The sequence below is a fragment of the Protopterus annectens genome, chromosome 5.part0 (assembly GCF_019279795.1).
Source record: "Protopterus annectens isolate FY-2018-M chromosome 5.part0, PAN1.0, whole genome shotgun sequence".
Lineage (NCBI taxonomy): Eukaryota > Metazoa > Chordata > Ceratodontiformes > Protopteridae > Protopterus > Protopterus annectens.
The window spans coordinates 762,586,297-762,614,075 of record NC_056735.1 but is presented as its reverse complement, the minus strand read 5'-3'; the positions used below and the strand labels follow the sequence as shown (position 1 = coordinate 762,614,075).

The window sequence follows — 27,779 nt, the reverse complement described above, 5'->3', positions numbered from 1 at the left end:
GGGCAGCAGCATGTTGTCATATGTGAGCTTTGCCTATATGCAAGACATTTTGTTTACATTCTGTGTTTGCACTTGCAACCACCTTTCCATAGCCATGAACACTTTTGCTGGCCATGAAAAGGTCCTTGAATGTGTAGGCAGATGAGCAGCATGTATACTTGATTAGTACTGCTGCTCATAGCACTAACATGCTTACATCGTGTAGACTCAGCACACTGCCTACACAATTGTTAATGAATCCCAGGAAATGTCTTTTATTTTTTTTTCAGATTCATTAACAGACATTTCTGCTAAAGCAAAGGTTTCAAAAGTAACATCACAAATGTCTCATTATCAATATGAATTAATGGCGGTACCAGTTTCATTGAAACCTAAGGGCATGATGACGTTCTCCAAAATAAAGTACCAGTATATTTGCTGTTCACTTCTGTTTTTTTATTTAAATCATGAGTAACTTTCTGTGCTTCTCACATATCTCCATCCACCTTCTTCTACTCTTTAATCAAGTTGCAATCCCCTGGGTCCACTAACAACAGCAGCAAGCAGCATATGTCTGTCTTCCAACTCAAAAACGTTCATCATGTTAGCATGTTCTATCTGTTTCTCATAATTCTGTAAATTTTCTTTATATTTCATCTTATTTCTTTTTTATTCATCTTTCCACTTCTAAATATATTTTTTGTACTTCTGCTTATACAGTACCCACCACTGTGTCCAGTTTTTATAAAATGTTCTTGTCATATGATCTTTGCATAATATTTGCTTCTCTCTTATCATTTCTTCCTTTTTAAACTCTGGAGTTAATCTCTTTATGCCTTTCCCTCCTTTATTATTTCTTTGTCTTCCCATATTCTAGTCCATGTTGCTCTATGATCTGAAAACTCTGCCATCTGTGCTCCCCGTGTTTCACTTCTTAAGAATAAACTATATAATCAGTTTCAATATTAAAAATAAATGTCTATAGTTCAATTATCCATTTTTACTTTTAAATCTCCATACTTTATTAATACCCTTAACATCTTAACATCCTGTTTTATTTTCCCTCCTCTTTCCTCAGGTTATAGTTAAAATGTCCTACCATCACTATTGACACATTTTCTAAGACCAAATGTTTGATTTCAACATACAACTATTTTCTTTCTGATATTGGTATATGCATAAATCACTATTAATCATATACATTTTCATATCGCATATCACTACCATTCCTAGTACTATTGTTACATCTAAAATTCTTATTTCTTTATAAGAATTCCTATTTCAGAAAATGTCTCCTCTCCTACTAACCAAAAAAACTGGACCCCCATACTGCCTGCATTCTTTTCCTTTTTTTCATCTTTGTTACGTCTGGTATCTAGCAAGCAAAACATCCATTTTATTTTTTACAGCATTCCACCACCATCAAACCTCTTATACTATTTCTAATGCTATTTTCAGTCACTGCTAAAATTCCTATATCATACTTTCCCCTTTTTCGTAAGTGTTTTCTGGGAGGGTGGCCTAATGGTTAAGTTATTTACCTTATAGACACAAGGTGTAGGGTTTGATTCTCACATGGGGTAATTGGCTAGGCTTAAAATGGCCGACAAGGGCAGTTAGCCTAGTAGTAACCTATGAACATCTCATTTTTCTTTTTCTTCTTCTAAGTCTCCCACCAACTGATTTTTCACTATCTTGTTCTTTTCCTGTCTTGTGTTCTCCTTCTTCCTCCTTTTCACTTTCTAAATTTATTTATTGACATTTGATTACCAGGAAAGTCCTACTGTGTAGGTGCCAATTTTCAGAGGAGGCCCAGGAGGAAAATCTCCAAAGAATTACAAAAACATTTTAAGAACAATTATTTTAAACTAATATAAACATCAACAGTTTAAATAATTATACAAAACTGGGCATAATGTAAAGCAGTGGTTAAGAATGGGTACAACTTATATGACAATGATTTAATATCTAAAGAATTTTAGCCATTTTATAGAGACATTATATGGAAGTCAGTATAATACAAACAGGAATTGCAATATGAAGTGAGAAAGAAAACAGGATTTTGGCATATTTAGAAAGAGAATCAGTGGAGAGAAATAGATTGAAGTAAAGACATGAATGAAGAAGGGTGAGTAAAGAGGTGTAAGGTATGAATAGGTACTTGTTCTTATTTTGGGATATAGTTTATCCTGGAGTTGAGCAAAAACAAAGCCACATTTTGTCTAGGAAGTCTTTCAAAATGTTTTTAAAGGACTGGAGGGAAGGTATTGACCTGATGGACACAGGTAAGGAATTCCAGGACTTAGCAACATGGTATGAGTATAGAGTGTGCCCAGCAGATTTCACAGGTTTGTGGACAAAGAAGAGATTTGGTCACTGGACTATAATAACCAATTGGAAACATAGTTGTGTGGAATGGTATTTAGTGCTGGACAAGTAGATGGATGCAGGATAATTTTATAGGTGATAAGACGTAGTAAATATGTTAGTTGATGGGGTAGTTCTGGCCAATTCAGGTGCTATCAATGGTGGTTTCTGAAAGGGGTAATTGCTGCAAATGTAGCCACTTCATTATAGCATTGCTCAAGTTTTGATTTTTGCGATGCCTGGAGGTTAGTAAGAATGGGAGTGCCATAAAGTAGTGAGGGTAGGAGGTGAGTAGTGGCAAGTGCAGTTTTAGTTGTATTGGTGAGAAAGTTTTTGGCTCTGTAAGCCATCCCTAGTTTTTGGTGAGTTTTTGCTATGCAATTTTGTATATGAAGGTTGAATTTAAGATTATCATCCACTATCATCCCTAATAAATTGCTGTGAGAAGTGACTTCGCTGGTTGCATTAGTAAGAGGGATGATTTTATTTTTTTTCCTTGAGAGAGGGATTTGGGGGAAAAAATAAGTGATTTGTTTTTTTGGGGGGGATGGGGTGGGGGTTGAGCATGAGTGGTGAGTTATAAAGCCATGTTTCAGTGGCTGTTAAAGCTCCTGAGTAATGTTTTGGAGATGTGCCAGGTTGTCTGAGATGCATAGGAGTGTGCAGTCATCAGTGCATTGTATTAGGGAGACCTGTTGTGTGGATGTGTGGATGGTGCTGGTGAGAATCTTAATGAAGAGGGGACCAAGGATAGAGCCTTGTGGCTCTAAGATTGCAAATCTATTCTCTTCCTCTATGTTAGTAACCTTACTTTAAACTATTTCTTCTCTAGATACCTCTTCATTGTTTAGCCTTTCTTCAGTATCTCCCTCCCCTTACCACCTTCTCTTTCACCATCTTCAGTAATAATATTTTCGACTGTTTGTCTTTCTTCTGAGCTTTCCTCTTCATCTACTCTTCTCTTTCCTAATATGGGAAAGTCAAATCCAAAGTGTCTAAGTTCTTTATATTTTCTTCAAAAATGCTTATAGTTTTTTTGCTGTATGTCCCTCTTCCGACATTGGACATACCTTTGTTTAATAAAGTTATGTAATAAATTACTTTCATCCCCACATTTTCCAACCCCCAGTCCATACTTTCCTTTCATCACATCATTTTTAATTTCATATACTTTATTACTTTGTGGGGGAAAAAAACAGTTTAAACTCATGCTCATCCATTTCTGAAGTCCTAAATTGCAGATGTATTTTCTTTTTTAGGTGTAGTTCCAAGCTCTGAAATAAATAGTCTTTCCATGATGTTACTGTATTTCTTTTTTAAGACACAGTCATAATTTTTTCCAGCAAGTTAAAGCTTTCAAATGTCACATTACAAACATTTTCAGCTCCCAAATGAATTAATGCTCTTACGTCTTTAATGTTAAACCCTAGTCACAAAATAATACTATCCATAATGCCATACCTGTTCAAACTGCTATCACTTTTACTTTTTATTTTTGCCACTGGTCATCTTCTCTGTGGCCATTGAGAAAATGCAGCAGTTTGTCCTCCCTCAGCTCCTTCTCCCATCTGCATAACGTATTCTTTCTTGTAATAAAAAAAAGGTTTCAGAGGTAAACCTTGAAAACTGGCTACTCCACCAGCAGAGAATAATTCCACTGTTTTCTTTTCACCAGTAGTTGTTTGTGTTTCCAATCTCTCAGTTTCTTCCTCTTGTAGTATTCTCCCTCCATATCACTCTATCTCACTTCTTCTCCTTCCTTTGGCTCTGCCTGGTTCATGAAATCTATTCTCCTCCATCTTGGAATTCCCAGAACTGCAGTAGTAGCCCTCCAGCATCACCTAGCAACTCCAGACAGTGCTTCACTTCCTGTCCTACAAAGAAGAGAGGAAGTTCCCTGGTGGACTGGACAAATTTGCCCTGGTCAGTATGACTACCACCTCAGTTCTCCCCTGAAAAAAAGCCATTGGCCTAGTGGACTAACCTAGTCAACAAAGTGTAAAATAAAATAAAAAATAAATAAAGCTTGGGGCTCTCATTGATTCCCCAGAAGACTCCCAGTTTCTACTTGAAGGATTGTAACACACAAACAATTTGTGCCACAAGCATGATCTCAAGCTAATAGTGAACAAATGTAGTATCATATCTTTGGCAAGCATCAACACTCTTGCTCCTACCTCATTAATGGGACCCTCCGCAAAACAGGCACAGTTATCAGATACCCCAGCACATTTATTGATAATTTCTCCTTTTACTACCATGTAGCCATGGTTGTTAGGATACCCCTCTGTTTTAGCCCAGCTTATTACTATTTGTATTTTCTTCATGTCTGAGGATGTTATCATACCTCTGCAGTCTTCCTTAATTAGGCCTATAACTGAATAAATGCTCTCTTTGACTTGTACCTCTCCAGACAAATGATCGAACTTGAAAGACTCCAATGTTTCCTCACAAAAAAATCAAGGGCCTAGGTTACATTTCTCATACAGAATACATTAAAGTGTTACCTATTTTCTCTGTCACATACAGACTCCTTAGGGGTATCCCCTGCCTGCTATAAAAGGTCTCAAGTGATCCTGACCTGAGTGACTGCCCTCATATTCACAAAGCTGGTAATACCATGAATGTCCACATAATGATCTAAACCTTCAGTGAAAAATAAACCAAACCTGTTGGCACGATAGATACATCAGCCAAAGAATTCTCCTCCTCTGGAACAGACTTGCCTTCTTATTAAACAAAGTAGTTTTCTCTTCAAAGACAACTAGATAAATGGATGTGTAAACACATGTATCCCTTATCTTGCCTCATAAACTCTCGTGGAAAGGCTATCAAACAGAGAGAATTGCAATGGCTAGGGTACAAATGATCTTTCCAATCAGTTGCCTAGTAACAACTTATGGACCTATTCACTTGGCCAATAACAGAGAACACTACTGTACCACACTCTCCAATTTTAATTGGCTGTCAGTGTCAGCTAGAGATGTGTCACTGTTAAATACCTTTACCCAAAAATCACTACATGATCATTTCTGTCCCTCCCATAGTCATGGATTATTTGAAAGACAACAAGGCAAACTTATTACCTTTGAGGATCAGAAGTCATATCTCTAAGGTGACCCATACAAGCAAGCTAATATTGAAAATCTGTTGCTGAAGTCAACATCTGCCTGTTGGAATGCCATTCCTGAATGCATTAGGGAAATCAATGATGTGATAAAATTCAAGAAAAAAATAAAATCTCACATAGAAAGTGAATATAAATGCAATTATTCCAGGGTTGCCAGACTACCAAGATGCCATATTAACCTATCTTTAGTATATATCAGTATGAGGTATAACTATACTACTGAAGGCTTCTCCGTAGCGACATCAAGTGAGCACTAGTGTATGTATGTAGGTAGGCAGGTATGTATACAATATACACCCTTTGTTTAACTTACTTTGTAAATTTAATATAATTCAGTCTAAATTTCACAGTGTATTTATATTCTCCATTTCTCAGAATTAAACTCTAGCACCTATTCATCTTCATATTCACCCTATGCATATTATATAACCGTTTGTAATTCTGAGGCACAGGACATGGCCAAGGCTTATTGAAAGAGTTCAACATCTAAGTGATATATAGCATGTCTTCATTATGCCTCAACTATGTGAATATGTGCAAATTCCTGTTGCTATACTTCTTTCTGCATTGGGATTTGTAGAGGTCAATATGCCCATAGGGTCATTCCATTACTGCTAATGCCAGCATATTATATATGTATGCCATATACAACTGCTGCACTTTACACTGTTACCAATATAAGTAACCCTTTTGTAGCCTGAATTGGCATTTTTGTGGATTGAACTTAAGATTCACTTGAGGTGCCCTTTCCAGAACTTTTTTGAGGTTTCTGTCATGCTCAGCTTTATCATGACCTCCTATTAGTATGTCTACTATAATAGCACAAGGATACCCAGAAAAAAGTTGCTCCATTGCACATTGAAAGGCTTCACTTGACAGAATTTATCCCAAATGGCGTTTTCAAAAATCTGTACTTTCCAAATGGAGTACTGAAAGTAGTGAGCAATGATGATTTCTAGTCAAGCTGAATTTGCCAACATGAACTCTTTCATCTAAGACAGAAAAAAGAGTGGCATTTGGCATCAAGGCTGCAACTTCTTCAACTGTGCGCATTGGATGATGGTTCTGGTTTGTCTCGACAGAAGTCTCTGAGCAGGTGAACCAAGATGGTTATCACGAGGAACATTTCTGAGATTCAAGACATTCAGGAAAACATCACTACTATCTCATTTTGACTTATCTAGTAACTGTTTTGCACTTTGAACTGCATGTTCTGCCAAACCATTTGACTGTGGGTACTCTGAGCTACTCATCATATGAGTAAAGTCCCATTCTTTGGCAAATCATTTGAACTGTTGGCTTGTAAACTGAGTGCCATTGTCAGAAATAACTTTGTGCAGACTACCATGTACTGCAAAATGATGCTTCATCTTTGCAATTACAATACTGGATGCTAGGTTAGGAAGTAGGTCAATCTCAAACCAGTTGGAGTAAGAGTCTAACAGCAAATAATGTTTACCATTCCACTCGAAAATGTAAGTGACAACTGCCGACCAGGGTAGTTCAGGAATCTGGTTTGGCTGAAGTGGTTCTTTCTGTTGATGTGGCTTATTACTATTACATGTGGAACAAGAAGAACGTGCTCTGTCAATGTCTTGTGACATAGAAGGCCAAAATACTAGTCCTCTTGCCCTTCTTTTGGTAGAGTAGGCTCCTGGGTGACCACGATGCAAGATAGTAATGTATTCTTGTTGCAAGGACTTTGGAGCAATTACTTTCGGACCTTTCATAATGATACCTTTGTCAGACAAAATCTCATCTCTGTATAGAAAATAAGGCTGCACTTTTTGAGGTAAACTAGATTGCTTTGACAGCTATCCTTGATTAATATAGTAGTTCAGCCTTTGTAAAACTGAATCTGCAGCTGTGTGATCTCTCAGCTCATCAAGACATGTGGAAGAAAAATTTCTTACCTCCATGACTTCAAAATCAAAGTTCTCATTCTGATGCTGTTCTGTGATGTTTCAGTGTGATCTGGATAATGTATCAGCAAGATAAAGAAGTTTGGATTTCTTGTAGACAAGAGGGAAATTATACTTTTGCAATATCAATATCATAGATTGCAATCTAGCTGGAGCTGAATGCATAGGCTTTCACAAGATAGTGACTAGAGTTTGGTGGTCTCTTTCAATCTGGATAGGTGTACCATAAACATAATTATGGAACTTCGAACATGCAAATGCAATTGCCAAAAGTTCTTTCTCGATCTGAGCATACTGCATTTCAGTTTTGGTAATAGTTCTCAATGCATAGGCAACAGGTTGACCCTCTTGTAGAATGACTGCACCTAGACCAAATTTCAAAGCATCACATGAAAGAGTAACTGGTTTGCAGACATCATATTACCTGAGAATTGGTGGACTGGCAATTCTTTGTTCCAGGACTTCAAATGCTCTTTGGTGTTGCTCTCACCAAGACCAGGATACATCTTTACATGTCAGCTCTCTAAGAAGTGCTGAAAGTTGGCTCGTGTCTGGAATGAACTTGGCTAGATAGTTAACCATGCCAAGAAAACGTTGAAGGGCTTGAACATTGTCTGGACCTGGCATCTTGAGAATGGCTGTTTGCGTAGAAGGGTCTAATTGTAGACCTGAACTAGTAAATAAATGACCAACATAAGTAACCCTTTTGTAGCCTGAATTGGCATTTTTGTGGATTGAACTTAAGATTCACTTGAGGTGCCCTTTCCAGAACTTTTTTGAGGTTTCTGTCATGCTCAGCTTTACCATGACCTCCTATTAGTATGTCTACTATAATAGCACAAGGATACCCAGAAAAAAGTTGCTCCATTGCACATTGAAAGGCTTCACTGACAGAATTTATCCCAAATGGCGTTTTCAAAAATCTGTACTTTCCAAATGGAGTACTGAAAGTAGTGAGCAATGATGATTTCTTGTCAAGCTGAATTTGCCAACATGAACTCTTTCATCTAAGACAGAAAAAAGAGTGGCATTTGGCATCAAGGCTGCAACTTCTTCAACTGTGCGCATTGGATGATGGTTCTGGTTTGTCTCGACAGAAGTCTCTGAGCAGGTGAACCAAGATGTTTATCACGAGGAACATTTCTGAGATTCAAGAGATTCAGGAAAACATCACTATTATCTCATTTTGACTTATCTAGTAACTGTTTTGCACTTTGAAATGCATGTTCTGCCAAACCATTTGACTGTGGGTACTCTGAGCTACTCGCCATATGAGTAAAGTCCCATTCTTTGGCAAATCATTTGAACTGTTGGCTTGTAAACTTTGTGCCATTGTCAGAAATAACTTTTTGCAGACTACCATATACTGCAAAATGATGCTTCATCTTAGTAATAACAATACTGGATGCTAGGTTAGGAAGTAGGTCAATTTCAAACCAGTTGGAGTAAGAGTCTCGTAACAGCAAATAATGTTTACCATTCCACTCGAAAATGTAAGTGGCTACTGTCGACCAGGGTAGTTCAGGAATCTGGTTTGGCTGAAGTGGTTCTTTCTGTTGATGTGGCTTATTACTATTACATGTGAAACAAGAAGAACGTGCTCTGTCAATGTCTTGTGACATAAAAGGCCAAAGTACCAGTCCTCTTGCCCTTCTTTTGGTAGAGTTGGCTCCTGGGTGACCATGATGCAAGATAGTAATGTATTCTTGTTGCAAGGACTTTGGAGCAATTACTTTCGGACCTTTCATAATGATACCTTTGTCAGACAAAATCTCATCTCTGTATGGAAAATAAGGTTGCACTTCTTGAGGTAAACTAGATTGCTTTGACAGTTATCCTTGATTAATAAAGTAGTTGAGCCTTTGTAAAATTTAATCTGTGGCTGTGTGACCTCTCAGCTCATCAAGACATGTGGAAGAAAAATTTCTTACCTCCATGACTTCAAAATCAAAGTTCTCATTCTGATGCTGTTCTGTGATGTTTCAGTGTGATCTGGATAATGTATCAGCAAGATAAAGAAGTTTAGATGTCTTGTAGATGAGAGTGAAATTATACTTTTGAATTCTCAGTGTCATAGATTGCAATCTGGCTGGAGCTGAACGCATAGGCTTTCTCAAGATAGTGACTAGAGTTTGATGGTCCGTTTCAATCTGGATAGGGTACCATAAACATAATCATGGAACTTCGAACATGCAAATGCAATTGCCAAAAGTTCTTTTTCGATTTGAGCATACTGCGTTTCAGTTTGGGTAAGAATTTTCAATGCATAGGCAACAGGTTGACCCACTTGTAGAATGACTGCACCTATACCAAATTTCAAAGCATCACATGAAAGAGTAACTGGTTTGTAGACATCGTATTACCTGAGAATTGGTGGACAGGCAATTCTTTGTTTCATGACTTCAAATGCTCTTTGGTGTTGCTCTAACCAAGACCAGGATACATCTTTACATGTCAGCTCTCTAAGCAGTGCTGAAAGTTGGCTCAAGTCTGGATTGAACTTGGCTAGATAGTTAACCATGCCAAGAAAACGCTGAAGGCTTGAACATTGTCTGAACCTGGCATCTTGAGAATGGCTGTTTGCTTGGAAAGGTGTAATTGTAGGCATGAACTAGTAAATAAATGACCAGCATAAGTAACCTCTTGTAGCCTGAGTTTGCATTTTTGTGGATTGAGCTCAAAATTCACTTGACGTGCCCTTTCAAGAACTTTTTTTGAGGTTTCTGTCATGCTCAGCTTTACCATGACCTCCTATTAGTATGTTGTCTACTATAATAGCACAAGGATACCCAGAAAAAAGTTGCTCCATTGCACATTCAAAGCCTTCACTGACAGAATTTATCCAAAATGGTGTTTTCAAAAATCTGTACTTTCCAAATGGAGTACTGAAAGTAGTGAGCAATAATGATTTCTTGTCAAGCTGAATTTGCCAAAATGAACTTTATCATCTAAAACAGAAAAAAACAGTGGCATTTGGCATCAAGGCTGCAACTTCTTCAACTGTGCACATTGAATGATGAGGTCTTTTTAGTACTTTGTTCAAATGTCGTGGATCAATACATATTTGGATGTCATCTGAGCTTTTCTTATGAGCTAACACCATGGAAGATACCCATTCAGTTGGAGTAGCAGAACCAGCTGGACAACTCACACCTTGTTGCACCATTTTATCTAGCTCAGCTTTCACTCTGTCTTGCATGGTTATTGGAACTTTACCAGTTGGCCTGATAAATGAACTGACATCTGGATCTAACTTCATGGAATACTGAACTGGAAGCTTCCCTAATTTGTCTTCGAAAAGATCAGCATAGGTAGAAAAAATGTACTGGGTGAAATTAGTGTAGCGTTTTTTCAAGCTAACATGATGGAGTTCCTTATTAAATGAAATCAGTCCCATTTTCAAACAGTCTCTGAGCCCTAATAATGACTGGACATGCCTCTTGACCACATAAAATATCAAGTCATAATTTTGCCTGCTCTGCTGGGAGTAACATGAAAGCACTAGTGAGTCTTTAGTCTGAATTTCATCACCTCTATAAGCAACAGGCTTTGCACACTTTGCCAAATAAAGCTTTTCTCCATGACACACTGTAGCAAATGTTTCTGCTGACATAACATTGCACTTGGAACCTGTATCAACTTTGAGTTCTGTGGGTTTGCCATTTATCTGAACAGTACAGATACTTCATTCTTTGCCCTTAAATCTACTGCATTGACTGTTTCATGAAGCACTGACACACCATCCACATAAAGAGTAGGGTTGCAGCTCTCTAATTGATCGACTCAGGGTTCTGAAGAAGTCATACTTGTTGATGAAAGCGCTTAACAATATTTGATTAAATTTATACCGAGGACTTGCAACATTGGTACTTCTTTTTGGTTATTTAGTTTTTGTCAAAGTACCATCTGCACCATTTTCTTGGACTCCATGTTGTATCATTAAGCATATGAAGGTCAGCCAACACCATAAGAACATGTTGTATCATTAAACATATGAAGGTCAGCCTTCAGACAGAAGTTAAAGATGACCACTATAAAATTTCAATAAATCAGCTAAAGTACTCTGTTCCATATTAAGGCAGATAAGTACTGAAACATACATTGCTCTCAAGGGAACAGCACATCATGGGCACTGGAGGATCACCTACACATTTTCATTAGTGACATATAGTACCACACAGTGAAAGGACTACTTTCCCTGTAAGTATTCCTTCCCTACTACTGCTTTTTCTTTCTCTGTGAACTTGGTCAGTCAAGGACTGCGAAAGATTTCCAAAATTCAGATTAAACTAGATATCACAAAGATGTTTGGTCTTGCAGCCGTAATTGTTTACCAGGCAAAAGAATATCTATTGATTTCTTCAGTTGCATGCTAAAGGCATTCATTTGCATCATAAACGTGTGAACCATGTGATATTTTGATGATCCAAATGACACTTTGCTGTTCCAGATAATACGGTTAATTGCATTTAATATTAGTCAGTTGTATCATAAATTGCAATGCAGTTCATTAAGTGCCATTTTGTTGCATCCAACTGAATGAAGTGGAACTGGATTGAAATTGCTCTATCAAAAGGCTTGACCTTTTCTCTGACATATGAGGTTACTGTTATTATATTTGGAGTGGGAAGTACAAAGACTCTACCCCAACATGGAGACTGTAGGGTATTTTTACCCCCTAGAAAAAATGTGTTGCTATGCAAGTCATATACAATGGGTCTATATCACATTATCGGACGATGAAAAGAGCGAACGTTTTTTCATCGATCTGACAATGTCGAAAAGAGAAAATAGCGAAGTCACGGAACATGGTGAGCCATCTTTGGGACTTTGCCATTTCCTCTACTATGGTGCAATCTCGGAGTTGGTATATTTAAGTAAGTGGGTGTGGGTGGGCACAGCCCCCCCACCACTTCATTTTGTGTTTAAACTTTTTTTTTTTTTTTTTTTTTTTTTTGTGGAGCAGCAAATTTTTCTCCCTGGGATGTTCCATGTGTTTGTATTTTTGTTGTTTCAATATTATTGGTTCGATGAAAGAGCATTCACTGTTTTCATCGTGCGATAATATGATATAGACGCATGTACAATGAATACCATTTGATGAAGTGCAATGCAAGCAATCTAATTTGTGTAAAAGCTTACAGAATTATTAACTTAAATATTATTTTAGAATACATTTTCATCTCTGAGAAAATATAAAGAATATAACTAATTGTTAATTAGCTCCTTTTGCATCAGTACACTGCAATTTTCTAACTGTATGCTCTATGAGATAAAAGACTATTACATGTAACTTTTTGCCTGCACAGCCTACACACATTCACAAATGCACTCTCGCAGCATCTAGGTGCTTTTTTCTGAAGCAGCCTATAATGTTCAGAAAAATTATACAGTTTTCATTTGTCTGAATTCCTATAGACCATGTTTTGCCAAGTAATAAAACACATCAGGAAATACATGACACCAAAGAGAACTCTTGACAGATGGATTTAGAAGGTGATTTATCAACTTAAGCTATTATTTTCATAGGTACCATCTTATTTACTGCACAGAAAAAATTAGGATTAATAGTAAGCAAACTATTTAGCATTTTCTACACAGGAAGTCCTCCAGATACTTGTGTGGTCAGGCAAGCCTTCCTTAAACCCCCTGCCTGTGACATCACTATTTCTTTTGCCAAGACATTTGTCACTTAAGTCTCCTCCCCCTTTCTACTTTAGTACCATTGCAAAGAGTTTGAAATTAGATTGCACTGGGAGTTGGGAAGAAGCTGAGCTTGGAATACAGTTTATACTGACTCTGGGTCCCAAGGGCTAAGGTATTGCCGTGTTGTGCAGGTAATATTTACTGTTTTTCTTTTTAATTTGAGTGAAGGCTGCAGTAGTAAACCACAATGCAGTTTGTAGGTGAAATAATTGTGCTGCATTTGGTATCTAGTATTCTTTAAGGCAGACTCTGATAAACGACACAATATCAGTATAAATACAAATTATTATATTATAAACTTGTAAACAAATGGTCAGTATAGTAGTTACACATGGTGAATGTGCCCAATATAATGGTAGCTTGTATAAAAAGGACAATGCCAATGTGTGTGTGTGTGTGTGTGTGTGTGTGTGTGTGTGTGTGTGTGTGTGTGTGTGTGTGTGTGTGTGTGTGTGTGTGTGTGTGTGTGTGTGTGTGTGTGTGTGTGTGTGTGTGTGTGTGTGTGTGTGGGTGTGTGTGTGGGTGTGTGTGTGTGTGTGTGTGTGTGTGTGTGTGCATATCTTATCTACATACACATGTATATATATATATATATATATATATATATATATAGCTTGTATACAAAGGACAGTAACAATGCGTATGTGTGTCTATGTATATAGACATATATATATATATATATATATATATATATATATATATATATATATATATATATATATTACAGAGGAAATATGGTTACCAAGAGAATGCTAGGTTAGCAATTGTAGGTTACATATTTTAAAATTGCCAACATATAAACAACTATGCAACTTTTGAATTTGCAATGTTAGATTGATGTTAAATCAACTATGTAAGTCAAATGATTCTGCTGAATCGTTTTTAAGTTCTTGCATTTTATGTAAACTCTGAGGTCATAAGTATTTTTATCAACCAAGAAATACATGCAATTTGTCTAAAAAAAGTCACTGGTGTCACCTCTGGACACTGTACCAGTAAAATGATCCTACAGAATACCTATGTAACAAAAAAACGATTAGGAATAATGCAACAAGTCAAGCCCAAAAAAGCTGCTACTTATCAAAAGCAGTATGTCAAAGCAGAAAAAGTTATGTCATATGCAACTCGGAGAAAAAGAGAGCAAAGTGATGAAAAATAAAACAGTCTGAGGCAAAAATATAGAATGTAAGTAAAACGAATAAAGCAGGAGGCATGCATGCAAGGTAGTGAGCACAACAAAAGGTTGAATAATGATGAAAGAGACTAAAGCAAGTCAGTGGCATACTGCTAGATGGTGAGAGAGACTGCTCCCATAAAGCACATCTGAACAGGTTTAATTTTAGGTACTGAGGAGGAATTCCCAAGACTGAAGCAATCAGAATCACATTGGACAAGTGGCAAAGAAACAATCCAGTGAATGTGGCAGGAAAACAGGATATTAGAGAGGTGCTGATAGTTTACAGAAAGAGGAAAGGGATGTTTTGGGAAATGCAAGGAGTGAGGTTTAAATATGAGATACAGTTCCCTTCTCTCACTCTTTTAGTTTAGCATTTTATTTATACCCAGTGAAAGGCTGAACAATATTCCAGTTTGCAACCTTATCTAATGAATAACAGGAAATTAATTACTTTAATTAATTAAATTAAACAGGAAACACTTTAATTATTGATAGATTTAAAATCAAAAATAAGTTATAACAGTTCTACAGAATGTTGCTATACCTTAAGAAATGTCACAAAATGCTAATTTTCTTTAGAAAGATGTATTGAGTCATGTCTAAACGAGCAGTCAGAAGAGAGAAAGGAAGAATATCTTATGCTGACATGAATTTATAAGTCCTGTCTCAGGATTGCATGCTATTAGTAAACTGAACTCCGCTTCCATGTCAGCTATTGCTAATTGTGAAATAAGCAAGCACTTTTAATATCTGTATGCCTTGCTCTCTTGACAAGGACATATATTTGTAACTAGTAGATATTAATTTCATTTGCTAGATCCCACTGATAAGTGTCAGTAAATGACACAAGATGGCCATTGTCCATTATTATGTCCTGGTAACTATTTGATATAGTCAGGTTGTGTATTTTCTGCCACAGCTACCACTTTCACATTCAGTAATATTAATTACAAATATGTAGTTTAATTCTGTGAGAGCTGTACCTTTTTATTGCATTTATTATAAAGGTGCAGATACAGTAACTGAGCAGATAAGAAGAACAGATGTGTTTCTGAGGAGTTCCTTATATGGTGCACGCAGTCAGATAACAGTTTGTCTTCTATTTTCATATACTGGGTGGGGGTACAGCAAGTCAGCCTGCAGGACAACTCCTTTCTCTTCTATTTCTGTCCTGCTTCATGTAATAAGAGTCTGCTTAAGCACTCAGTAAATGTAATGTAGTTTGCAGACTTTAGCAAACACCTGTGCTGTCTCGATCTACTGTAACTCATTATTAATATTTCCTCCTTGGTGTTCATTGTTGACCTGCTGTATTTTTAGTGATACAGCAAAAAACATTTGTTTGGCAGAAAAAAGTGTTGTTAACTCTGTATGCCACTCCCTCCTTTCCAAGATTTCTTAGAATTAGTCCTCTTTAGGCTACGTGATGTAATCTTAGGAAGTTTGAAAGTCTGTCTAATTTAGCTGACTTATGCTGCTTTGCTTGACTGCCATAAATGGCAGTTTATATGTGAAATTCTATAGCGAGATGGCCTGTTCTTCCCCTTGGCATTCCTGTAGACTAAACAAAGATAATCAAAATGGCAAGAGATAAGATATAGTTTATTGGCATTTAGTTTGCATTTAGTATTTGAAAACATATTTATTTTAAACTGAATAATTAAATTGATTCTTTGTGAGCACCTTTCATCCATAACCTGTGTAGGGGTGCATGTAACGTGTAAGGGCAACTTCATCAACCAGTGTATCTGTGGGATATAGAGGTTAATCAGAGTGGTGGGAAATTAACATATGCATGAGAAGCTTTCACAGACAGAAACAAAAGGTCAAAACAGAACTCTGCATGTACGAGGCAGGAAACTTAAAATATGAGCCACTGTGCTCCCCTATTTATGAATTCCCTCATCCATTGAATATGTTCTATAACTGGTGAGAATACTGTATTGGCAACAATAGAGAAACTTCAATTGCAAGCAGAAAATGTTTAGTCCCAGTCAATACCCCTTTCTGTTGTCACTCACACTTTCAATGGAATTTTCAACTCAGTGGAAGGAGATGGGTAAGTATCATCGATGTAAGATACGCACTCGGTGATATAGCCGGACTTCGTAGGCATATCATTGCTAGGTGTTTCATGTATTTGCATGTTATCATAGATGCTGCCTAATCTTTGATCTACTATATAAAGGATCATTTAGTGTTAAGAATGCTTTAAGCTGAAATTCACTGCAGGTATCCTCTATGAAACAGCCACAGGCTTAGTGGAACCACTGGATGTATAAATGAAATAAAAAATTACATTTTCCAAGTGTCTACCAGTCTGTCACTGAAAAAATAAATTTCATCTTCTATTCTTAATTGCCAAAAATCTACCATTCTTAATTTCTAAAACTCATTGTGCATTCTTTGCTTTATTTTTTTTTCTTCCTCATGCTGACCATCTATACCCCATTGCCTAACTGACCAGTTTAGTCCCTCATGGTACCTGGTGAAGTACCCAACACCATTCACTATGGGGAGATATGAATAACCATATTTTAGTTCCAGGCACTAGGTTGGTAGGGTAAGTGCTAGTAAACATTTAGACCTTACATATCTTCTTCTTCTTCTATCAGCTTTTCCCAGTTAGGGGTCGCCACAGCGGATCACCTGTCCGCTCATGACTGGCAGTGGAGTTTTACGATATCGAGTTGCCAGCCTGGCACCCAACCTTCCACGGAAGGCACACACATACTCATGCCTAGGGCCAATTTAGGGTATCCAATCCACCTACAGCATATCTTTGGGATGGGGGAGGAAACCTTACATATGACTAGTGTTTTTTTCCCTGTCACAGTTTTGAATTTTGAGATTCGTAAGTGCAAGTCCCAGAAGAGCAAGACTGACTGCATGAAGAGATTCATTGTATCTTTTTTATAATTCCAGGACTCACAGTTGCAGCTCTCAAAATTACAATAAGGAGCCATTTTGTTCTACGCACCTAATGCTTACATACCTCAAGAGTGTGGCTTGCATGTTATACTGGGCACCATTCTGCCTACACAAGCATGCTTGTGTGTACGTCTACATGGTGTGCTGCTGTCTCTTGCTGACATGGGCTCCCTTAATTCTGTGATCTATTACCCTGTTCCTAGCCAAGAGCCTCTCTTTGTATACTGGAACACAGAGCTGACGAAATGAGTTATGTTAGACCTTCATAGGTTTGACAGTTACTTGAGCTTTTGAACTAATAGGATCCCTTCATCAGGAGTATACTGGTCCAGTCACATTCCTCCTCTCAAGTTGAGGGTGGCCACTCCTAGTTTCTTTGCTGACTAAAAGCAGTTACTGTGTCCATAACTACAACCCAGGCACAGGCATAATATTTAAGGCTCCATACTTTTCCAGCTGCCATTCCTCTGCTTTCTTATCTCTGTTTTAAAATAAAAAAAATGCCTGTTCATCACACCGTAAATACATAAGCAAATTGTATACATTTTTACCTACAAGGCATTGCTAAATTCATTGCACCACAACAGTTGCCCTTTTCATCACTGCCTTCATTCCATTCATGTACCTTCAGAGGTCTTTAGAAATGTTCATTCCTTTAAGCTGAAACTCAGCACTAATGGATTCTGTGCTGATACTACCAGTACATTTCCAGTGATTTCTTTCCTTGGGTTTTGGTTCAGGACTATTCCATTTTCTGATCACTGTTTTGCAATAGACTTCTAAAGTATTTTCTGCTTTATTCAATAATAATGTCTCACTTGACTATCAGACTGCCACTGAAGTTCAAGAACTAATCCTGCAAGTCCTGACACTTAGGAAATAAGATGCAACCCCCCCCCTCGCAAAAAAAAAGAAAATACTGAAACTCACTGTTACACCTTTAAAACATTGATTTGCTGGAAGGTTTTGCATCATGCACCCCTCACACCCTCCTACTTACTCTGTAGTTAGGGGCATAGTCAGTATGATACATCATCAGACATTATATTTCCCTCACATCTGCTCTTTAATTTCTGCTGTATGAAGGATAGCAATTACAATCCTCATAATTTTATTATGTAGCCATATCATTTACTCAGTCAGCACACATAAAGACCAAGACCAAATTCATTGTTCTATCTCCTCTTTCAAGATGAAATACTGGTGAACCAATAGTCATGCATCTGTAACCACTCCAGTATGATGAGGCAAAGGCAATAGGCTGTGTGACAGCAGCTGTCATAATTGCTTCTACCAGCAGAGGCAACCCTTCATTTCAGTAATATATGTAACTAGTGGTGGGTCTAGAGCAGAGATTCTTGGGTGATGGACAGAATAACCAGTTCCCTCATTACCACTTCACAGGAAGATGTATTGCTGTTGTGATTATTACCTGATAGTGTTTGCTATTTTACAATTTTTATTTTAAATTTCTGGCACTAGTGCCAATTTTTTTCAGCTAAGTGGACCTCGTTAGTGTTGTCAGTCACTGCTTGTATTTATGAATAAAATATAAAAGCATGGAGAACATGCTTACCACTCACTGAGCAATAACATCGGTTTGGCGTCAGAAAGTAAAAGAGGATAGCGGTATCCTACTTTGATGCACGGTATCCTACTGTGATGCTTAGTATCCTACTGTGATGCGCGGTATCCTACTATGATGTTCGGTATCCTACTATGATGTGCGGTATTCTACTATGATGCATGGTATCCTACTATGATGCATGGTATCCTACTATATGGGCGGCATCCTACTATGATGTGCTGTAACCTACTATGATGTGCGATATCCTACTATGATGTGCGATATCCTACTATGATGTATAGCACTGATCTTCTTGGGTCTCACAGCCTCACCTTCCTAGACAGGCTTCCTATAACAAAGAGACTTTTAAAACTTGGTCATGAACGTAGCTTGCACATTTTTCCAGAATATTTCCTTACTGATCTTTATTGCCTTCTACGCCCATGTTAATTACTCTGTACTAAATACTGTACCCCTGTCTAAACCTCATAATACTGTCATAGTATAAAAGTCATTTGCATCTCATCAGATGTTCCTAACTTAATTAAGTCTGTACTATTTAAAGTTACTACACTGTTGGCAAAATGATCTAGATGAGTAAAGTAAGTCAGATGGGGATCTAGAGAGCTATCACTATTTTAGTTTATGGTACAGTGGGTACCAACTCTGTGCATGAAATGAAATAATAAGTTTGGAATATAACTGAAAGTGAGATTTTAAAAGCCTTTAAAGACATCTAGTGGCTAACAAGCATCTCAGCACTCATATGAAATAAACAATAATATATATTTTACATGGGATGATGTGTATCCAGAGGATTGCAGCCAATATTTCGGGATGGATAAGAAATTTTTCACAGTTGGTATGGTGCAAATATAATTATTTGTAACTAAGTACTATGTCAGGCAGCTCAAAAAGTATCTGCTCAGGGGCTATTATGTGTGAAAGTATACCCTAAAGCCAGGCCAGTGGCCTCCACTGCTATTCTAGTGATGTGCACCACCACTGAAGCTAGCATAGTGATGTGCACCACCAGTGATGCTGTCATGTGATGTGCCCCACTAGTGAAGCTATCGTAGTGATGTGCACCACCAGCAAAGTTATCATTTTGATGTGCACCAACAATGAAGATATCATAGTGATGTGCACCACCAGTGAAGCTATCATAGTGATGTGTACCACCAGTGAAGCTATCATAGTGATGTGCACCACCAGCAAAGTTATCATAGTGATGTGCACCAGCAATGAAGATACCATAGTGATGTGCACCACCAGTGAAGCTATCATAGTGATGTGCACCACCATTGAAGCTATCATAGTGATGTGCACCACCAGTGAAGCATCAGAACAAGTCCATAATCCACTCTGCAGTACTGCACTAGCACATCAAGCTTGGGATAACCCAGCTTAAATAACATCACAATAATTCCAGACAGGGTGTAACCAACACATATTTCACTGTTGCCAGGTCTGGGCCAATACCACTACAGAGAACATATGTCATCAAGAGGCACAGTATGTATTACAAAGTCATAATTAACCATTTATCGACAGCAAGAGTAACAAGGCCATCAATCAAATCAAAAGCAGCACTACTGCTGATTGTTATAATGTGTAATTAATCAAATGGAGTCCTTTTGGGGATGGGAGTTATGCCAAAACAGGAAACAGCTAATGGTTATTGAACCCTAGATTTTTGTAAGACAATTGTTTAATTTAAAAAAATCATCAGGCGCACATGACATTGGCTAGTTGCTGAAAAGGGTATTTAGGCCAGTCTACCTACCCAGCTACCAAACTGTAAATAAAGAAATAAATAGTTATCCCCCTCCCAGTGGCCTCATTACAGTGGTGAAACATACTGCCATTGTATGCTAAAACAGAGTCCCCTGTAAAGGCATATAACTAACAAATAACAAGAGGATGACAATCACCCCTAAAGTGAGACCACATTTAAGAACAATGTTACTCCTTGTTGAAGGCAGCCACACAAGCTAGACTTGAATCACATGAATACCATTTTAGAAAACTTTACAGAGTTTTAGGTGAGCCAAGAATACATTCAGTTGCTCTGTATCAAATATGTAAACAATCTAAGGGCACAAAAAAGACAATACTATGCACTGACTAGGAGCTACAGGTATTATAATAAGGCCAAAGGCTAAACTGCAATGCTATAGTTTTTCATTACCTCCCTTAAGATGGCCCAGTCATTCCACCACCAACTTTCTGAACATTTTTTCCTTTAATTGGAAGGTTTTGGATTAGTCTACACATGGTTCAAATGAGGATTCATGAGAACTGTCATCATTTCAACGTTATTACTGACAACTGAACTACTGTGAACTTCCGTGTACTGGTATTGAACATCTGGTACTCTTTACCAACTCAGATTAAGGCTATTAAAGACCATATATTGTTTGTTCAATAGTCAAAGCAATATTTGTTAAAAGCTTTAATTACCTCTGCAGAGCTTTGATGGTATTGCAACAGACTACATTTTCTGTCTCAGAGTTACTCACATTTAAATCTACGGCATAGAAGTATATTAGTTTACATGTAATTCATGCTTTTTCTGATTCCTGTTAATATTTGTGACTTGTGAACCTCAGTATTTATTCAAGTCATAGCTGAAAAATGGTCCTGTAGAAGCAGCCTGTCCACACAGCAAATAGGTAAATAAATAAACCAATGGGCATTTAGTAATCTACTCATGTTAAACAGTAGCATAGCTGCAAGCTTAGAATGGCAGTAAATCTATCACAAAGTGTTCAGAAGTTAGGTTCATAAGATGAAACATTCTGTAAATTGTGATAAATAGGAAACCATTACAACTGTAAATGCACCCTTTTAAAAAACAATCATCAGTTAAGTAGCTGGGACACCAGCTTGTAGCTGCAATGGCATTATGTCAAATTCAAATCATTGTTATCCCCCTTTTAAAGTAAGATAAACAATATAGTCACTTATTTTGTGCAGCAAAACTGCATTATAAAGGCATTAGTTGACATACAGCAACTCCACAGAATACAATACATAGGACCCATACACAATGACTGGATTCTAAGACTTTAGTTCTTATTATAAATTATTTTAATGTAAAATCTACAACTATAACTTGAGACAGAGTTCTAGAAGAAATGGATATTCTGAATGAATAGCTGGAGAGTTGAGTCTTGGGATTCCATGCCAAAAGAAATCATGCACACTGTGACAATAATAACCAAAATGGGAGCTTCCACTTTTGGAGGAGACAGATGAAGAAAACTATGCAGGAGTAATGATCATGCCAAGAAGGAGATACTCCATACAGCACAGCATGGCTATAAACAAAATGCCTATGTATGTGTTTGTGTGTATGTGTTGTGTCAGCTTGCATGTGTCCGTGTGTATGTGCTCAAGGTCTGGACTTCAGGAAAACAAGAATCATTCTTGTTTAACTGACCACTTCACTTGTGAGGTTATATCTTGGGAATTTAATATGATGGGGAAAAAGACATAACTAGGAATATGTTTTTGAGAGTTTAATGAGTTGGCAGTTTTATAAATACCCTGCAGAGTACTCTATCAGAAATACCGGGGGGAGAAAATGACTGAAACTAAGGATAGAATTCTTTTGAGCTGGAACATAAGATCTTAATTTCCTAGGCATAGTAAGGCCTTATTAAGTTTAATTCTGACTGTCAAGAAAGCAATGACTAGAAACTGGAAATCAAAACCTAAACCACCTGTATCTGGTGTTGCATATTGTCAAAGCGTTAAAAGAACTGGAAGGTGAATTTTTATAAAGGAAAGAATGCATTACAAAGAAATAAATGAAATTTTTGGGAACAATGCATTAGTGCAGACTAATGTTAAAAAGGAGGGGTGAGGTTTAAGGGAAGGCAGTAAATAAGCAATTTAAATAATATTGGACTGAATGTTATAAAGAAAGAATACATATATGTATTGTATAATGTATGTAAATAAAAAAATGTTAATATGGCTTGTTTTCCTTTTTATTAATGTATTTGCACTTATTTCTGAAGTGGTAATTTAATAAAGCTGTTTACAAAAAGTAATGCACTGCTTAGTTCCACATTTTTCTATTGTGTTCAGGCTAAATTTAGGAATATTACTGTGAGGTGTACACAAGGTGCACACCTCGTGTCAACCATGAAGGCATGCAGCACCATGGTGGGCTGTCCCTGCAGCCATGCTAAATGCTAATGAGTCATTCTGAGGGAGGGACATATGTTTATTAGCCATAAGTTCTACCTCAGAACTGCATGTGGGAAGGCAATTATTAGCATAAATTGGCATGACTGCTAGTGGTATTGAACATGGCTAAAAGTTTGTGTTCATTTACCATGTTCAAGTTAAGTACAGGGGAGTTTAGTGGACAGGTAGCACTGGGGGTTAAGTGCATGTGTGTATATATGGGGCTGCATCTGTGTGTGTGTGTGTGTGTGTGTGTGTGTGTGTGTGTGTGTGTGTGTGTGTGTGTGTGTGTGTGTGTGTGTGTACAGGAATGCTGGGAGGGCGGCCATCCCTGCACACCCTCTTTAGTAATGAGTAAATCCTGTAACATAGGGTCAAGGGGGGACACTAGACACCAGAGGTAACTTTATAATATTGTACCTTAACAGCAATTAGGGTCAGGGGAAGACTAGCCACCAGGGAGAAATTACTTTACATTGACAAGATGTGGGTCAGGAAGTACACTAGACACCAGGGAAATATCACTGTTCATCATGCCATTAGATGATATGTAGGTTGGTGGGGGTGCACTGCACACCAGGAAAATATCACTGCATATCATGCCTTAATGGCATGTAGATGAGGTTTGGGAGGACCATTAGACACGAGGGGATAATATAAATAGTGTGCATTAAAGGCACTTATTAAAAAAAAGGAAGTGGGTCAGTGGATAATTGATACCAAAGATACTATAAATAGTGTGCCTTAAAAGCACTAAAAAGATTCAAACCCTGTAGACTTCCACATCCCACAAGGGATATTAGTCTTCTGCACTACCACTAGACACCAGTGGAAACGACATAGAACATGTAAAAAAATAAAAGTAGAGAGGTAGGGAAAGAGAATTTAAACACTGTACCCTTGACACAGGGAACAGCTTCATTAACCTGCTACTCTAACGGATAATCAGTGGCGTTTTCTTATAATATAATGAGGATCTCAGGCATTATACAAGCCCTGGAATAGTTCATCAATTACAAGGGAGAGGGACAGGTTACATACAAGCAAACATCTCAACCTGATACCATCAGAAATCTAGACAAAGCCAAAAATAATGGTGGGAAAACTCACTATCAGGGACTGACTTAAATTATTCCTCTCATAGACTTGCTAGAATAACAACTTTAGAATTAGCATGCATTTAATGATTAATATAAAGTGTGAAACTGTAATGTCTAGTATTAATAACTGGTTGTAATCAACTGTTATTTAGAAAGTCAGGAAAAAGACATCATGGATGTTCTGACAACACAGGGAAAGGTATGTGTTATACGATCTTTGTCAGCATGTGTTAACTACCTAAGGAAAGTACTAATTTAGACTTGTGGTAGTTAATGGTGCTTCAGAGACATGAGAATTAGTTGACAGTGAGGTCTTTCCTCATTGTGGCTAATGTGTCAAAACAGTGTATCATGGAAGTGGGGCTTTTTTACTGCAGCATCTAACATCAATGCTGGGGTTCTTCCTAAATTCTCAAGTTTTCTTCTAGTACGTATATTACAATAGTATCCATTTTCATCAATTTAAATATTAAATTATATCTTCCTTCAAGAAATACCTATTGTATGACTCTTTATGTCATAAAGTGGTATATATATATATATATATATATATATATATATATATATATATATATATATATATAAGGCACAAATCAGCCAATAGTTTCTAACTCATTAGAACTGCATAGCAGAGAACCAGAGATATAATGACCACCTAATCTGTTAAGTTAATTTCACTACTCAGTGGATAACTTACTTGAAGTTCTAGATGAACACTGACATTCCCCCTTCCTTTAGAATTATGTGTCTCCATTTCTTTCTTAACTTCTTTTAAGATTTTAGAATATCTGAATCTGTGGATTCTGGTTTCTGATTTGCCACAGACTGCCATTTCCCTTCAAATGTTTACTTTTACTTTCAGTTCCTTATCTGTACTTTTCCTCTACATTTCAACATATACTTTATTATCCACCTTGCTGTACGAACAGCTTCTTGATAGCAAAATAATGATAAAAAGGCATTGTGCGATAGCAGTACACAGTTGACAGCATGTGGTGGTTTGTGTCTTTTGTTGGATTCATTAACATCCTGGCTGGGATGGAGTTTGCTTTGGCATAGCAGTACACTGCAATTAACTTTGACATTTTCATTTTATCATGCACAGTTAAACATACTGGAACAATACTAGTCTTACTTTACATGACCTATTCTGCAACATATAATACGCTTAATATGTATCAGCATATAACTAATGCTCTCATCGCTAGATGCAGTTAACATGTGTTATAGCTCCTAACAAATAAGGAATCTGATCCCATCAGTGCTCATATTATCTCAGAAATAAGCAGGAGGTGTTTTATAGGGGAATATACTTAATTCTCAGCCACTGTTACTTAGCATTATACAAACATATATGCACAGGCACCCGCTTACACAAATAAACACATTTGCATACACACATGAGCACTCACACATGCACATATATGCTCATACATACAAATACACATATGTATACAACACACACACGCACATATACATACATATATACCTTTAAATACACTCACATATACATAGATATATATGTACATACACATACATGCATACAGGGTAGGTTAGTGAAGTTCAAGAAAATAACAAAAATATCTGCAAAACATCAAAAGTGTGTAAACTTATGTGTGATGAAACTGCATGGAGAGAAATACTGCTGATATTTTAATAATATCTATTGCACAACTGTATTTGAACTGCAATTATCTGTTGGCTATTTTTGAAAAAGAGTTTGTCAGTCTCTTTGGATAACTAAATCAGTGCGTATTCATGGATTTTGCTCCTACAGAAGTGAGATTAAGAGAACATGGGTAGAATATGCAACAACATAGTCACATTTTGTTCAAGAATATGCTGTTCATGTATTGACAGCTCTGCCTTAGAGCCACATGCTTGAAGATTCTCCATTTATGATTTTCTTGTGATAAGAATAATGCAGGTAATCCCACCAGATACCCAACTGTACTAATAAATGGGTTACTGTAGGAGTGTCGTGTGTGTGTGTGTGTGTGTGTGTGTGTGTGTGTGTGTGTGTGTGTGTGTGTGTGTGTGTGTGTGTGTGTGTGTGTGTGTGTGCATGTGAGTGCATACTATACAAAAATAGGTAGATATGTAGTCCATGAATAATATTTTATGTATGTTTCGAATTGGTTATTCTTCCTCCTTTTCTTCCTGGCACTCTAAGCCTTCTGGCTTCATAACCTGCCAGTTACTCTTCTATGTTTCATATGTCGTCTCCTACAGGGACAAGAGTTAGAGGTGACAGGCCTGTCACTTCATTAACAGTGAGAGATGATAGGTTCTTTGTATCCAACCTACAGTTTCTCCAGTTCTTGAAAGGTGGACCCACCAGGGTTTATATCATACAATTGAATGTTTAACTCAGCGAACCTCTATTAATTGAATCGAAAACAGCAAATGTACACTTCAGTGAATGTGAACTTCAGCGAATTTCTAAAACAGGGAATGGCATAATTTGGCCAACAGTGTGACCATCAGACAAACTGCAGTATGTTAAAAACTCAGCTGTTGGGCTGTGCCCCCCCCCCCCCAACTATGTATACCAACTCAGAAATCGCACTACTGTTGAGAAAAGAGCAAATTTCCTGATGTTGGCCAACTAATGCCATTCCATTTTAGAAATTTACAGAAGTTCACATTCACTGTTTTCGGTTCAATGAATGGAGGTTCATGGAGTTGAACATTCGATTATATGATCTAGACCTGACCCAGCAATTAGTATTTCTGATTTTTAAATGCTCACATAACACTCACGTTTAGTTGGCTGTTCACTTTTGTCCACTGTACACTGCTACTTATTAGATTTCTTTATGGAACAATTCTATGGTATGTAACTCTTTCATACCTTTCACTGGACTTAGAAATGTTTCCCTGCGTACATCATCTTAATACTCTGTGATGGCCTTCTAATTAGTAGAAATGCTATTCAATCCTGGTTTAGTGACACCGTTCCAAAAGAATGGACCCTCTTATAAAATATTATTGTCGATGTTGCAAGGATAAAACTAAAGTACATAAACAAGTGGTCCAGTGCCAACCACCATAGCTGGCAAACTATTAATAAGGTGTACTGTACTGCAAGGCATATCTGGTTCTATCACTTGTGCTAGGACCCTTCTTTCATTATACAAGGAAGTTCTGGTGGTACTCTAAGGAACCATTTCAGTCTCCCAAGAACTTACTACTTGGTTAACAGAGGAATAACATGGTGCAAAAATGTGATGAAAGTAATAGATCTGTCAATTCTTCCAGTATGTAACATTTAGCACTTGCTATCACTTAAATGTCTAATGCAGAAACTGGCAAAATACAAAAATATTGGAAGGGCAGGATTATGCCAAAATAAACATATGGATATTAACATACCTGTCCTTCTCAGATGTTTATGGTTATGGTGTGCAAGAATACAAGTGCTGGCTTTAATACTGGAAACATCTAAAGCAAGTTCTACCCTAAAATAATCCTACACAGTAAAAGTACAATTTCCCTTAAGAGCACACAGAGATCACAGTCAGTCTGAGGCTGGTCTCGCCCTTTCCTCCAGGTTCCCAATAAGACTCCCCACTGGCACAGCTATAGGGTCCAGATCTCAGCCTAGTGAGCAAGCGAAAACCTCCAGCACCCTTGCTGTCCAACCAGTGCTTTGTGTCCCTGCCCAAGTAGCTGACACACACACACTTTGAGATAAGAG

General features: G+C 37.4%; 1 protein-coding gene across 1 annotated transcript in view; it reads left to right on the top strand.

Annotated features, from left to right (window-relative positions):
• The first annotated feature begins 13,123 nt into the window (after positions 1 to 13,123).
• Positions 13,124 to 27,779, top strand: part of SLN (sarcolipin) — a 17,201-nt gene continuing 2,545 nt past the window's right edge. Inside the window, exon 1 of the mRNA XM_044072610.1 lies at positions 13,124 to 13,235. The gene's annotated coding sequence lies outside the window, so the exon portion shown is untranslated. The remainder of the gene's footprint in view (positions 13,236 to 27,779) is intronic.